The following is an 11,035-nucleotide window of genomic DNA, read 5'->3' on the forward strand; positions in this document are numbered from 1 at the left end:
ATAGATAGACCCACCATTTAATGGAAATATTGTCTCCTTAACCTAGTATTTACATTTTTTTCTCTCTCTCTCTCCATCCCTCACTCATGTTTCGTCCTTCCTTCTTTGACTCTACCTCGCCCTCTCCCTCTCTCACTTCACACCTCCCTCTGTCTCCTTCTGTTCATCCTTGTCCCAGGTTGGCTCGTGGACACCACCTGTACACACGGCCCCCTTCTGCCTCAGTGGCTTCTCACTCATCTCCAGCTCGCTACAGTTGGCTGCGGTCGCCGTCTGACATCTGACAAAATCTAAATATTATATAATATTATAAGTGTTGAGGGATGAGTTTGGTAAAAGACAGATTTACATGAACAGAACTATTCAAATACTTTCGCTCCCACAAACCAGGGGTGCAACTGCCCAGTGTCAGGGGGGTATGCAGCAACAATTTTGCCCCCCCAGGGCATACATCATCATGTATGGGCTTTAAATAATAAAGGTTAATTTTAAAGTATAGGCTATCAAGCACTGCATGCCTAGTTGCCTACCATAATGGTAATGGTACGCTATGGTGCATACAGTATATACTGTACACACACACACTAAAAATATATATATATTAGTAACAATGTTAACAAATAATAAACAGTTGCAAACATTAACATTATAATGATAACCATTGCAACATAATGCCTTAAAACGCAAAAGTAAGCCTACAAATAAAGATCTTTTAAGGTGATGATGTGTAACAATGCTGCTGCTACCAAAATATTCTAGAGTGCTCTTTAGTTGCTACTAAATAATAACATGGCGTGCCTTTGCACTTGCCCATTTATCTAGTATTGCATCAAATGAATTAGTTCGTGCCACACTGTTACTGCCAATTGGGTTAAGCGATCATTACTCATGTTGGAACGTAGGTATGTCTTTATCAGCTTTAGCTTGCTGAACGATCTCTCCGCAGAGGCAACTGTCATAGGCATTGTCAGGAAAACTCTCAGGGATACTGTTAGATTTGGAAAAAGCTAATGGTAACCATTGTAACCAGAGTTCCGTTTCCAGCTTCTTGTTAGTTACTGTGAATGCTACCAGAGCCCGTCTGCCACCTTATATTAACCAGTTGTTATTTTGCCTTAATAAAATTGAGATGTGTCAAACATGGGATTGGTACAGTAGGGTTTAACCAAAATCTAAATGTAGCTATCATCAGCCTAATTGATGAGGCTTAAGCTAGCCATAAACCCCCATTTGGCTGCTACATTTCTATGTTAGCAAACGCTAGCTAGCCTGCTAGCTAGTCTGTTAACATTATTTGCAAGCCTCCAAGCACAAACGTAAAGTCACCTTAAAACCTACCTGTTGCCTTTCACCATCCACTTATTTAATTGCTGTCGCATCCCCTGACATGTCTTCTCCTTTTCCCTCTTTCTTTTTCTGTTTTCAGCTCCCGACAGATTTTTTGCTTTATCCATCTTCTATCCAACCAACTCACTACTCGTAGCCTAGTTCTAAATGCTTGTGTGTTCAGCGGTCACGGCGCTCACGCTCCCTCTTGTATGTCAAAATTCTATTATGGAATCTTAAGAGATAAGGCGCCTTCTTCAGCCTGTTTAGTCCTCTAAAATGTTATATAACATTAAGGAAATGCAGAAATGATTTAGAAACGCACAATAGCAGCTAAAAATAGAAAATACCCCAAACATTTTTATTTTTTATCTATTTTTACCATCCTTTGGCGCCCCCATGGTGTGGCGCCCCTATGCGCCGCATACAGCGCATACCCACTTTTTGCATACCCACTGCCACAAACAAGTTAATTTCAGTTACTAAAAGGTGACACGGAGTTACTAAACGACAGAAAGAAACAAAATGTAGTAAAGTGCTCATGTATTTTATTGTGGAAGTTTACAAAGCAGTGTTGTGGAAATACATGACTTTATAATGATCAATATCTGCTCTGAAGGAGATTGTCTCTAGTACACAAGTGTTAATTCATCTGTATTTTTATGCTTTCAAAAAGCTTTCGATAGAATTTGTCATGAAAAACTGTTTATGAAGCTGCTAGTGAAAGGTGTCCCTAAACCTCTTGTGAGGATTTTGGTGTTCTGGTATGCCAATCAAACGTTTCATGTTAAATGGGACAATGTTGTATCAGCTCCTTTCTATGTTGGTAACGGAGTTCGACAAAGAGGAATTTTATCTCCCTTTTTGTTTAATGTAATGTTTGTTCAAGCCAGCTGAATAAGTCAAATACAGGCTGTCTTGTAGGTGAATCTATTGTCAATCATCTGATGTACGCAGATTATTTGGTCTTACTCATTCCATATAGTGCTGGGCTGCAACAGATGCTGAGGGTGTGCTCTCAGTATGGCATAGATTATGATTTAAAATATAATGCAAAGAAAAGCCACATAATGATAGTCAGAAGTAATCAGGATAGGAAATTATCCTCCCCTACCTTTCATTTATCTGGCACCCCTTTTGGTGCTTGTGAGGAATAAAAATATCTGGGCCATGTCATTTCTGATGATTGGACCGATGACAGCGATACATATCGACAGCGCTGTAAAATATATTCTCAGGCCAATATGTTATTAAGGAAGTTTTCTATGTGCTCAGATTCAGTTCAGTTCAATTTAATGTTCCCTGTTTAGAACCTACATAACACCATTGTACACTGCTCATTTGTGGTCTAATTACAGGAAAAGGAGATACAGAGCCTGAAAGTAGCTTACAATGATGCTTTTTTGATTGCTGCTTCATGTGCCTAGGTGGCATAGTAGTAGTCAGTTGTTTGTGTATAAGCACGTACCAACTTGTGAGGCGCTCTTGAGATAATTGATGTATGGTTTCAGGTGTGGACTGGACAAGTCTGAGAACTGTATAGTAGAGGCTCTGGTCAACCCTCTAAAGAGCTGCTATCGATTAACCTCGAACTTAAGACGACATTGGCACAAAAGTCTTCATACTTTTTAATTCACTGTATTATGTATGTTGTATCTTTTTGTTTTTCTCTATTTTTTATAGTTGTAGGTCTGTTATTTTATATGGAACTTGGCGTCTGAAATAAAGATTTATAAAAAATATGACTTTATGATGATCAATATTTTTTTTTTTTTTAAGGTTTTGTTGCTGCATAACAGTATTTCCCAACTCCCCATCAGATGCATTCTGGCACAATGACTGCTGTCACATCAACCAAGTTTTATATTCTTAATTCTTAACTTTGCGACCACACTTGACCTGGAAGTAGGCTATTTGTTTAATGATGGATTTTAAGATAGATTTTAGGCTGATACATAACATAAAAGAATATTGTGTTCATGCTTATTATGAATTGTCATTCGTTTGCAATGACAAATGATTTATTTTAATTCTTAAAATAAAAAAATGTATAATCGGAAGTACAACAAGGCCCCCCTTGTGGCCGAGGCCCAGGGCAACTGCCCGCCTTTGCCCAATGGATCGCACCGCCTCTGATGACAATCGATATAGGCAAAATATAGGCCAGTGCATTCAACATGAGATAATTAAAGGAAATGCACGATAGTTCTCATACAGCAACTAATAGTTATGGACGACTGAATAACACATAAACTTTGTCAACAACGTCCTCAAACGACCTTTCATTAATTCGGAGAACACTGTCACCACACACATAGTGTAGTAGTCTTTAGCCTAGATGTCGTATCGGATAGCACTACAGACTTAAATCTACAAACAATCTGCGCAACAATTGAAGTTCAGCGGGAAAAAAATTAAGATCGAAGAGGTGTCGGCTATACTTGACAGAATAGTTTGAATACTCACTTCATTCTGGAAATAAAGCCGGCTTAAACTGTTTCAGTGTTGTTTCGAAGGGGAAGCCTACAGATACTCCACAAACATCAATAGATAGACCCACCCTTTAAGATATGAATTCCGAGGTAAGTTGAAATTAAACTGAAACTGTGGCATGAAAATATTGTTTCCTTAACAGAGTATTTACATGTTTTTTTTCTCTCTCCATCCCTCACTCATGTTTCCTCCTTCCTTCATTGACTCATTGACTCTCCCTCTCTCACTTCGCACCTCCCTCTGTCTCCTTCTGTCCATCCGCTGGTGGGCACCACCTGTACCTACACGGCCACCTTCTGCCTCAGTCGTTTCTCACTCAGGGGTGAGGGATGAGCTTGGTTAAAGATATATTTACATGTAAACAAAACTATTCAAATACTTTTGCTCCCACAAACAAGTTAATTTCAGTTACCATAAGGTGACACGGATTTAAATGACAGAAAGAAACTAAATGTAGTAAAGTGCTCATGTATTTAACTGTGAAAGTTTACGAAGCAGTGTTGTGGAAATACATGACTTTATGATGATCAATATTTTGTTGTTTTTTAAGTTTTGTTGCTGCATAACAGTATTTCCCAACTCCCCACCAGACGCATTCTAGCACAATGACTGATGTCACATCAACCAAGTTTTATATTAGTAGAAGCGAAATGTCAATGCATGTGAAATGCTGTGGTTGTAGTTATTCGCCTTTACATGACATGGAGGAAGAATTACTGCAATAATAATAATAATAATACATTTTATTTATAAGTCGCCTTTCATGACACTCAAGGTCGCCGTACAACAGTCAACAATAGCAGCAGCAGAACAACAACAGACAGGAACATTAAAAGTTATACGCCTGCCTAAACAGGTGGGTTTTGATGCTAGATTTATAACGAGAAATGTAATTTGAGTCAATGTTCCTGATATCAGGGGGGAGGGAGTTCCAGAGGTGAGGTGCAGAGCGGCTGAAGGCTCTAGATCCCATGGTAGACAGATGGGCTCGGGGGACTGTCAGGCTGATGGAGGAGGCAGACCTGAGAGACCGGGTAGGGACGTTGATGTGGAGGAGGTCAGAGAGGTATGGAGGAGTGAGGTTATGGCTGTCCTTAAATGTATGGAGGAGGATTTTTATAGTCAATGCATTGTTTTATAGGAAGCCAGTGGAGTTGATGTAGAACGGGGGTGATGTGACTGATGGATGGTGGTCTAGTGACGATACAGGCAGCAGCATTCTGAACCAGTTGAAGCTTATGGAGGAGTTTGTGTGGGAGACCAAAGGGAAGGGAATTGCAGTAATCCAGGCGGGAAGTGACAAGGCAGTGAACCAGGATTGCAGCGCTGTTGGGAGTGAGTGAGGGGCGGAGGCGGTTGATATTGCGGATGTGGAAGATAGGGTGCTGTCGAGGACGACACCCAAGTCCTAAACCTGAGGAGAGGGGGAACCGAAGAGTTGTCTATGGTGAGGGTGAAACTGGGATGTTTGGTGAGGGTGTGCTTGGAGCCAATGAGGACTGCCTCAGTTTTATCACTGTTCAGTTTGAGAAAATTGGAGGAAAACCAGGATTTGATTTCCTGTAAACAGGCACAGAGGGAGGAGGGTGGGAAGGTGGAAGTGGGTTTGGAGGAAACGTAGAGCTGGGTGTCGTCCGTGTAACAGTGGAAATTAATGTTGAATTTATGGAAGATCAGTCCAAGTGGGAGGAGGTAAATGATGAATAGGATAGGGCCAAGGACAGAGCCCTGGGGAACACCAGAGGAGAGAAGGCATGTCAACCGAAGGTCACACAGGGCACTGAGATACTCGTCATTTTTTAAATCAAACTGCAGAGCTTTCTCATAGCATTCCAATGCCTCTCTCCCTTTGTCTTGTGGACTGCTTAGCTCTGCGGGATTTAAAAAAAAAAAAGACACATGAAGGGGAAGGGTCTGTGCACAGGAAAGAGAGTGAAATAGAGAGAGAAAGAGAGAGGGGAGAGAAAGGAGAGAGATATTTTTTCAAGATAAGTAACTAAGGTAAGTTAAGCCCAACCCTTTGGTGACTAACCTTTAGCAAGGGTTTCCATCTGTCCCTTTTGATAGCCTACAGGATTGCCCGGTAGGTAGCAGGACATTTTTTACAAGTTGTATGCCCACATAAATTGCTATGTTGAACTTGTGCAATCAACAATGTTGACATTATATGAACATTGAATATTTTAGGCTGCCACCAAAAGGATGTATCACATATTTTATGTCCACCATATATATACGGAATGACAAGAAATGAAATTAAGACCTACAAAGACAAAACACTTCAACTTGAAAAAATTACTGTTCGCAAAGTAATTATTGCAAAATTACTCATAAGGTCAGGTTTATTTCCAAAGCATATTTAAGAACAACATACAATAAACACAACATATTTAAACACAACATACAATCAAAAAATTAAAAAGCCACCCTCATACTAAGTTTAAAGGAATAAAAATAAGTTTTAAGACAAGATTTAAAAATAGGCAGTGAAGAAGCCAGCCCCTTTCATAATTGTTAAATGATGTAAAGGGGCTTGACCTCTGATTAGAGCTTCAGTTGGAAGAAGCTTAAAGCTTAAATTGTATAGATGCTATGCTGTCAATTATGAACAATAAGCTGTAGCATTTGGCATGTCAAACAATCCTGCATACCAAAAAACCCAAAGGTGACAAGTTATATATGCAATACAATTACAATATATATACGTATATATATATATTGTAAAAATAAAGAAACAGATGTCAAGTAAGGTATTGAACATTAAAATTAAGCTAATCATAAGAAAATTCTACCCTAAAACAACTGGTATAAAACAAAGTATAAACTGACTTTCCTATAAACATTGACATCAAACAGAATCTGATTCATGAAAAATCCTTTCGCAAGGTCTGAATACAAGAATACAAGATCCGAATACAAGAATACAACATTTTAGAAGCAAATCAGGTCTGTTATATTGGCATTTGTTTCTGCACAAGAGCTGCTGTTTACACGCTATAATACGCTATACCTTCTGGCAAAGAGAATTAGACAACTTTGATGAGATGTGAGGTTGAAACATCCACATGGCAGGTATGGTCACAAAGCTATTTTGAGACAGAGAATAAAAGACAGATGGCTGTTAGGAAGATTTAACTATTTAAAAACTGAGTCATCTTTCAACAGTAAATAATGATGTAAATCAATACCTTTGAATGATATAAATCCATCTGTTTCCTTTTCATCTTGGCTTTCTTTGGCTAGTTTGAGGAAAAAAAAACATTTTGATGTAATGATATAGTAGCTATTAAAGAAGACACTTGTGATGTATGGTTTACAGTAGTTTTCACAATCTTTGTATTAATGGTGTCTGTACTCTGGTGCCAGAATCTACAATATCTGAAACACTGCAATTGTAGTAAAAAAAAAAAAATCACAGTGAAGATTGTTGTCTGAAACTAGCATGTTGCCTAGCTAATGGACAACAACAAAAGCACAGTTGACACTGCTAAAAGGTAGCTAAGCTGCTAACTAATGTACCTTAGATATCCATCTCACCTGTTGTTCGAAGTTCATCAACACTTTCAGCTGGGCACAAGTCTGCAGTCGAACCAATATCCGCACCTAATTGATAATTGAATAAAACAACATAGAGTTTGTATATGCATGTATGCTGTCTTCATATCTTTCGTGTCCATGTCCTTTAACGTGCTGACAAAATTATAAATAGGAGACATTTTCTTGGCACTTACATGTCTTTAGTTCAGCCATGGTGAAAAACAAGTCTGGTTCTGTTTTGTTCTCTTTTACTGTATCAGTGTTTATTCAAACATAACAAGAACAAGTACAGCAAGTGATAATAATCAATATATATTATTGAACATTTAAATATGAATGATTAACCTTTTTGGCCTGATATGGCAAAACACAAACATAAATACATAAATACAGGGAAAACATATTGACCTGGCTTCCGGGTCACCTTCAGGATGATACAGCCCAGCACAATCAGGACAATGCCCGCAACCACACAGCCCGAAATGGCAAGAAGGATTTTCCGTTTCAGAACTGTAAAGGCAAAGAAAAAAAATTGCATATAAATGCTTTGCCATATTAGGTATGGTATAATTGCTAGATTGTCACTCACCAAGGTTGTTTGCTATAAAAGCTTCACTGAGCGCTGAATATGTCGGACGCTGGAGTCGGGCCCCTCGGCACGTGTATTCACTCTGGTACGTTTCCTTGGTGGCTTTCACATGAATATCTGCAGAATTGTCTGCCATCTCATTGCCGTCTCTGTACCAAGTGTAATTCCATTCAAAATCGCTGACCTGTACATTACACCGTAATGTCATACTATCTGAAGCGAGAAAGTCTGCCAAGTCAGTCTCCAGGGTCAGCAAAGTTTCAGGACGAGCTAAAGGTCAGGAACAGAAAGAAATGGCCATACTATTAATACTATTCCAAGGAAGACTTCTTGAAACTATCCCATTGGGTCGCTGAATTGTGATTTAATGGTTAAGGTCTCGATAGTATTTTAAATAAACTTACACAAAACCTGTATTTGTATAGGCCTGCTGGGTTATGACAGATATACCCCTCTCTGAGCTCTACACCAAAATTCGTCATCATGTTTTGCAGAAGCAGACTTAATTGTATAGTTTGTTGTTGTTGGGTCAGTGTCCGGGATTGACCCTTGAAGATTCTTTTTGAACCACTGATACTGCCAGCCTGTAGAATCGATCTCTACTTCACACATGAAGGTCACCTGCTCCTCCACATAGACGGAGGTGTAATTTGGGTGCTGACTTAAGGTAGGCACAGCTTTGTCATCTAACAAAACAAAGAGGTGGTTAAAACAATCTGTTCAATACAACCAAGCAGATTGTCACATTATTTCTAGTGATTATTAGTGTGCTTGCCCGAAGGGAAGCACAGTATTGTTGTTGTCAAGTTTTCTTTATTAGTGTGCTTGCCCGAAGGGAAGCACAGTATTGTTGTTGTCAAGTTTTCTTTATTAGTGTGCTTGCCCGAAGGGAAGCACTGTATTGTTGTTGTCAAGTTTTCTTTATTAGTGTGCTTGCCCGAAGGGAAGCACAGTATTGTTGTTGTCAAGTTTTCTTTATTAGTGTGCTTGCCCGAAGGGAAGCACAGTATTGTTGTTGTCAAGTTTTCTTTATTTATTCTCCCCGTTTTTCTTGCAGCTAACTACTCCTCGCCCGATTGAGATAGAGACGCCGTTCAAACACCGAAACGTCCGGCCCGATCCGGTGCAACCTGCTATGACTTTTCGTGGCGATACTCCTTGCCACTCCTTTTTTATTCCTCTTTTTCCATCACCTTTTTTCTCCATAGACTTGAACTCTGTGCCATTATGACATCATAATAGGGTCATTAAACTGGCTTGCACCTGTGCTTCACTGACACCTCTCACTGACACCTGCGGCTCCTCTTCTCTCTCTGTCCCTCTCCATTCAACTGTATAACTAGGGGCCTGATTTTCTAACAGGATTGCGCCCATTTCTGGCGTAAAATAGCGGTCGTAAACATAAAACGGTATTTACTAATGGGCCGCAGCGCATATTAACGCCTGTGGGTGTGAACAGGGGAGGTAACGTAGGCGTGAGGCGCAATTTACATGGGTGGAGACAAGGTAAGTGCGCCTAATGATGTCATGCGTGGTATTTACTAAACTGCCTGTGGAGCGCACGTCTCCAATTTGCAGGCTAATTCTCCGCCTCATAAAAGCACGTCTTAACCAAGCGCAATTTCATTGAGTCTGAAAACGTTGATATGGCAGCAGTGATAAGAGAAAGGCGAAGAAAGAAGACAGAGACAGCGCACAGAAATATTTTTTTCAACTCGCATAACACATTTTCAGTTAAATGAACCACAAATCATTAGACGGTACAGGTTAACCAGCCACGCAATACTTAAATTACTGAACCAGATCAGAGATGACATCTAACCCTCCAACCGGAGATCACATTCCATTCAATCAGTTGGTAAACATTGCAAATATTGGCACCGGATCATTTCAAACAGTTATAGTATCAGCAGTTGATATATCTCAGCCTTCACAAATATTCACACAGGTACTCGAAACATTGCTATGGCGCACTGGTCAATACATTTCCCCACTGCCACAGCCGAAATTTTAGACATCAAACGGGACTTTTTTTGAAATCGCAAACTTTCCGAACATAATATGAACCATTGATTGCACCCACGTCCATATATATTGTAGTGAACCCATGTCCCTTGTAGAAATTATTAATCTCGCCATGTACACATCTATATTGTTATAATAGACAGTTTATTCATTAATGCCACCAATAGCATATTCTTTATAATCGTGTTCTTTTAAACATCTTGCTGTAGGTGATGGCGGGCAGAACAACATTATAGCAGCGCACACATTGAATCAGGTTCAGTGATTGAGCGAACGTGAACCAATATATCTATCTCCACTTGCTGAAGCTTCATTTTCTCTTCCTAAATAAATACCACGGAAAATGTGGAAAAACACCGTGCGTTAATGTGCGAACGCAGTTTAAGCAGCGGTCGCAATGTTAGTAAATCAGGCCCTATATAGGGCGGAGTAAACACAGATTGCCCAGCGCGATCTGGTTTGATAAATACCAAGTAAAATGCGCAAAAACACAGTGCGTTAATTTGCGAACGCAGATTAAGAAGCGCTCGCATATTAGTAAATCAGGCCCTAGGAATATTAAGAGACACCTTCCATACCAGGGCTCTACTCACTCATGCATACTCACTCATGTTTACTCACTCGTGCATACTCACTCATGCATACTCACTCGTGCATACTCACTCATGCATACTCACTCATGTTTACTCATTTGTGCATACTCACTCATGCATACTCACTCATGTTTACTCACTCATGCTTACTCACTCATGTTTACTCACTCATGCATACTCACTCATGCATACTCACTCATGTTTACTCACTCATGCATACTCACTCATGTTTACTCACTCACGCATACTCACTCATGTTTACTCACTCATGCATACTCACTCATGCATACTCACTCATGTTTACTCATTCGTGCATACTCACTCATGCATACTCACTCATGTTTACTCACTCATGCTTACTCACTCATGTTTACTCACTCATGCATACTCACTCATGCATACTCACTCATGTTTACTCACTCATGCATACTCACTCATGTTTACTCATTCATGCATACTTACTCATGCATAC

This window comes from Sprattus sprattus (genome assembly GCF_963457725.1).
Source record: "Sprattus sprattus genome assembly, chromosome: 3".
Classification (NCBI taxonomy): domain Eukaryota; kingdom Metazoa; phylum Chordata; class Actinopteri; order Clupeiformes; family Clupeidae; genus Sprattus; species Sprattus sprattus.